Below are 6,198 nucleotides of genomic sequence, written 5' to 3' on the forward strand. Positions count from 1 at the left end.
TATCAAACTTTAACTTTCCCAGCAACAGATTCCCAAGACAGTCTGCTCAGATCCCTCTCATCAGTTTCTTCTAGGGAATCCTGAACCACAGTATCAGACTTACACAAGCCAGTTCTCTTCTCCTGGAAGCTGCTGTCTTATTTATTAATTTGCTTGCCTTGAACAGAGTTAATTGCAGGTTGATTTTTATGGTTTGCTGCACAATTTCACTGTGTTAGTATCTTACCCTTCTACATCTAACACAACACCACAAAAGCAACAAATATATTAATGCTGTCTCTTGATATCATAATTACATGTTAGAATCTGATACATAAAGTATAAATGAATATTGAAATATTTTGGAAGCCAATATTGACCTGTTATATCCTGCTGGCGTCCAGGCTCAGCTGGGAGAGGTTATTACTGCATAACAGAGATAGAATTGTCTGCTGTATCTATATTAGTGCAACTGGAATTCGTATGCCAGCTCTAGTTATTACTAGGTTTCCCATCATTGTGAAATGAAAAACCTGGACACCCATGTCAGCTGTAGTTTGGTCACGCGATACTTCATTTTAGGTGTAATATAAGAGGGCTTACTTATAGGAATCTATTGCCATTTTGCTTGTTCAGATATATAATATCCTTACCTCATTCTTTATCCTTTATCACCCTCTTTAAGCTATAGTAACACATTTGATAAATACATTATTTTTACAAACTACAGATGGGTCCATGGTTATCTTGACTAGTTTTCTGCACCTAGCACAACATGGCTTATTAGCATAAACCCTTCATCTATTGTTCTCAGCTACAAATACAATACAGAGAACAATAAAGCAGGGGATTAAGTAATTACAGCAGAGGATTAAGTCCGATTGGCCAGTCTCAGTTAATCCTATTAAAGGTCAAGATAAACGTGGACCCATCTGTACTGTAGCAACAGTGCTAAACTAGGGCCAAAATGTATAATCACTCTTGGTATGGAATCAGTGCCAGATTAAGGTCCATATGGGCCTGGAGCAAACAGATGGGTCCATGTTTATCTTGACCTTTAACAGGATTAATTGAGACTGGGCAGTCGGACTTAATCCCCTGCTGTAATGACTTAATCCCCTGCTGTATTGTTCTCTGTATTGTATTGCAGCTGAGAATAATAGATGAAGGGTTTATGTTAATAAACCATGTTGTTCCTAGGCGCAGCAAACTAGCCAAGATAACCGTTGACCCATCTGTACTTGCCTACTTTTGAAAAGTAGTTTCAGGGAGATTGAAGGAGAGCCATGAGGGGGGGGGGGGTGGTCATGTTCTGCCTAAAGGGGCATGTCTAACTCCACCCATATGCGTATCCAATTCCACTCTTGAGTGTATCCTGCAGTGGCAGGTGGAAAGTATAGTACGAAGAGCAGCACACCACAGAGGGTAATATAATATGCAAACAGTGACACAGTGAGTAGGGTACAGAGGTGATATAGGACCTTCTTCAGCATGAGTTGCAGTTTTCCTAAAAAAACAAAATTACAACTGCTGACGATTGCATGCTGGGGGCCGCCAGCACAAGGCAAGGCAGCCGAGCATGCAAATGTCTGCCAGCGATGCAATCACAATTAATTGCGACCACGTCACTGTTCATGCAATTTAAGGGTTGTCCCCTGCCTGCGCAGCATAACTGCAAAGGCAGGTGCACCGCCGCCATTTTTTTGTAGTAGTGGCTGCGTGAGACGTCACGCAGTCACCTTGAAAACGCCCCTGCCTTGCCTGCGTTTGCACCACCATGCTCTTGCAGTGCTCCCAAAAGTAATAACACAGTGATAGTTTATATCAGAGAAAAGAGAAATCTATTGGCAGGAGCACTCAAGATATTTGTAAAACTCAACTTTTATTATTAGCTTGACTCACAAATCCAAAAGACAACATGTATATATTCTATCATAATACTGCAGAGCTTCTTATCATACTATTAGCACCAAGATTGAATTACATTTCTCAATATTATTATAGTTAGGAAAAAGAAATACAGATTCTCTGGCAAAAGTTTCTAACAAATTAAGAACACTTAATCTAGCAACAGTTTCTAAATAAATTGAAACAATTTGTGAAACTACAGTATAGCATCTATTAATCAGCTAGATGTCAGTAAAACGTTGCCATACAAATTTATAATAAGATTTTACTCACCGGTAAATCTATTTCTCGTAGTCCGTAGTGGATGCTGGGGACTCCGTAAGGACCATGGGGAATAGACAGGCTCCGCAGGAGACTGGGCACTCTAAGAAAGATTTAGTACTACTGGTGTGCACTGGCTCCTCCCTCTATGCCCCTCCTCCAGACCTCAGTTAAGGAAACTGTGCCCGGAAGAGATGACATTACAAGGAAAGGATTTTGGAATCCAGGGTAAGACTCATACCAGCCACACCAATCACACCGTACAACTTGTGATAACATACCCAGTTAACAGTATGAACAACAATCGAGCATCACTCAACGGATGCCACATAACATAACCCTTTATTAAGCAATAACTATATACACGTATTGCAGAAAGTCCGCACTTGGGACGGGCGCCCAGCATCCACTACGGACTACGAGAAATAGATTTACTGGTGAGTAAAATCTTATTTTCTCTAATGTCCTAGTGGATGCTGGGGACTCCGTAAGGACCATGGGGATTATACCAAAGCTCCCAAATGGGCGGGAGAGTGCGGATGACTCTGCAGCACCGAATGGGCAAACACAAGGTCCTCCTCAGCCAGGGTATCAAACTTGTAGAATTTTGCAAAGGTGTTTGAACCTGACCAAGTAGCTGCTCGGCAAAGCTGTAATGCCGAGACCCCTCGGGCAGCCGCCCAAGAAGAGCCCACTTTCCTTGTGGAATGGGCTTTTACTGATTTTGGATGTGGCAATCCTGCCGCAGAATAAGCCTGCTGAATCGTGTTACAGATCCAGCGAGCAATGGTTTGCTTTGAAGCAGGAGCACCCAGCTTGTTGGATGCATACAGGATAAACAGCGAGTCAGTTTTCCTGACTCCAGCCGTTCTGGTCACATAAATCTTCAAAGCCCTGACTACATCAAGCAACTTGGAATCCTCCAAGTCACAAGTAGCCGCAGGCACCACAATAGGTTGGTTCAAATGAAAAGATGACACCACCTTCGGCAGAAATTGTGGACGAGTCGGTAATTCTGCCCTGTCCATATGAAAAACCAGATAGGGGCTTTTACATGACAAAGCCGCCAATTCTGACACACGCCTAGCCGAAGCCAAAGCCAATAGCATTACCACTTTCCACGTGAGATACTTTAGCTCCACGGTATTAAGTGGCTCAAACCAGTGGGATTTAAGGAAACCAACACCACGTTGAGATCCCAAGGTGCCACTGGTGGCACAAAAGGGGGCTGAATATGCAGCACTCCCTTAACAAATGTCTGAACCTCAGGAAGAGAAGCCAGTTCTTTCTGAAAGAAAATGGATAGGGCTGAAATCTGGACCTTTATGGACCCCAATTTCAAGCCCATAGTCACTCCTGACTGTAGGAAGTGCAGGATCCGGCCCAGCTGGAATTCCTCTGTCGGGGCCTTCCTGGCCTCACACCAAGCAACATATTTTCGCCATATACGGTGATAATGTTTTGCTGTCACGTCCTTCCTAGCCTTTATCAGCGTAGGAATAACTTAATCCGGAATGCCTTTTTCCGCTAAGATCCGGCGTTCAACCGCCATGCCGTCAAACGCAGCTGCGGTAAGTCTTGGAACAGACAGGGCCCCTGTTGCAACAGGTCCTGTCTGAGAGGCAGAGGCCATGGGTCCTCTGTGAGCATTTCTTGCAGTTCCGGGTACCAAGTCCTTCTTGGCCAATCCGGAACAATGAGTATTGTTCTCACTCCTCTTTTTCTTACGATTCTCAGTACCTTGGGTATGAGAGGAAGAGGAGCAAATACATAGACCGTCTGGAACACCCACGGTGTCACTAGTGCGTCCACAGCTATCGCCTGAGGGTCCCTTGACCTGGCGCAATACCTTTTTAGCTTTTTGTTGAGGCGGGATGCCATCATGTCCACCTGTGGCAGTTCCCATCGATCTGTAATCTGCGTGAAGACTTCTTGATGAAGTCCCCACTCTCCCGGGTGGAGGTCGTGTCTGCTGAGGAAGTCTGCTTCCCAGTTGTCCACTCCCGGAATGAACACTGCTGAAAGTGCTTGCACGTGATTCTCCGCCCAACGAAGAATCCTGGTGGCTTCCGCCATCGCCACCCTGCTTCTTGTGCCGCCCTGGCGGTTTACATGAGCCACTGCGGTGATGTTGTCTGACTGAATCAGCACCGGTTGGTTGCGAAGCAGAGGCTTCGCTTGACTCAGGGCGTTGTATATGGCCCTTAGTTCCAGGATATTGATGTGCAGACAAGCCTCCTGACTTGACCACAACCCTTGGAAGTTTCTTCCCTGAGTGACTGCCCCCCATCCTCGGAGGCTTGCATCCGTGGTCACCAGGTCCCAGTCCTGTATGCCGAACCTGCGGCCCTCGAGAAGGTGAGCACTCTGCAGCCACCACAGAAGAGACACCCTGGTCCTGGGGGATAGGGTGATCAGCCGATGCATCTGAAGATGCGATTCGGACCACTTGTCCAACAGATCCCACTGAAAGATCCTTGCATGGAACCTGCCGAAGGGAATGGCCTCGTATGACGCCACCATCTTTCCCAGGACTCGCGTGCAGTGATTCACCGACACCTGTTTTGGTTTTAAGAGGTTTCTGACGAGAGTCACAAGCTCCTGAGCCTTCTCCGCCGGGAGAAACACCCTTTTCTGATCTGTGTCCAGAATCATGCCCAGAAATGGCAGACGCGTCGTAGGAATCAGCTGCGACTTTGGGATATTCAGAATCCAGCCGTGCTGTTGCAACACTACCTGAGAGTGTGCTACGCTGATCAGCAACTGCTCTCTGGACCTCGCCTTTATGAGGAGATCGTCCAAGTATGGGTTAATTGTGACTCCTTGCTTTTGAAGGAGCACCATCATTTCCGCCATTACCTTGGTAAATATTCTCGGTGCCGTGGATAGTCCAACGGCAACGTCTGGAATTGGTAATGACAGTCCTGTACCACAAACCTGAGGTACTCCTGATGAGGTGGATAAATGGGGACATGCAAGTAAGCGTCCTTGATGTCCAGAGACACCATAAAATCCCCCTCTTCCAGGCTTGCAATGACCGCTCTGAGCGATTCCATTTTGAACTTGAATGTCTTCAGATAAATGTTCAGGGATTTTAAATTCAAAATGGGTCTGACCGAACCGTCCGGTTTCGGTACCACAAACATTGTGGAATAGTAACCCCTTCCCTGTTGAAGGAGGGGAACCTTTACCACCACCTGCTGGAGATATAACTTGTGAATTGCCGCTAACACTACCTCCCTTTCCATGGGGGAAGCTGGCAGGGCCGATTTTAGGTAACGGTGAGGGGGCATCACTTCGAATTCCAGCTTGTATCCCTGAGACACAATCTGTAAGGCCCAGGGATCCACCTGTGAGCGAACCCACTGGTGGCTGAAATTTCGGAGACGCGCCCCCACCGCTCCCGGCTCCACCTGTGGAGCCCCAGCGTCATGCGGTGGATTTAGTGGAAGCCGGGGAGGACTTCTGTTCGTGGGAACTAGCTGTATGGTGCTGCTTCTTTCCTCTACCCCTGCCTCTGGCAAGAAAGGATGCACTTCTGACTTTCTTGCTTTTTTGTGATCGAAAGGACTGCATTTGGTAATACGATGCTTTCTTTGGTTGTGAGGGAATATATGGCAAAAAAATTGACTTTCCAGCCGTAGCTGTGGAAACTGGGTCCGAGAGATCGCCCCCAAACAATTCCTCACCCTTATAAGGTAAAACCTCCATGTGCTTTTTTGAATCGACATCACCTGTCCACTGCCGAGTCCACAGGACCCTTCTGGCAGAAATCGACATTGCATTTATTCTTGAGCCCAGTAGGCAAATGTCCCTCTGGGCATCCCTCATATATAGGACAGCGTCTTTTATATGCCCCAGGGTCAGTAAAATAGTATCCTTGTCCAAGGTATCCAGTTCCTCAGACAGAGTATCTGTCCAAGCTGCTACAGCACTACACATCCAGGCCGACGCAATTGCCGGCCTCAGTATGGTACCGGAATGTGTATAAACAGACTTCAGAATACCTTCCTGCTTCCTATCCGCAGGATCCTTTAGGGAGGCCGTATC

The sequence above is a fragment of the Pseudophryne corroboree genome, chromosome 1, assembly GCF_028390025.1.
Source record: "Pseudophryne corroboree isolate aPseCor3 chromosome 1, aPseCor3.hap2, whole genome shotgun sequence".
In the NCBI taxonomy this organism is placed as follows: domain Eukaryota; kingdom Metazoa; phylum Chordata; class Amphibia; order Anura; family Myobatrachidae; genus Pseudophryne; species Pseudophryne corroboree.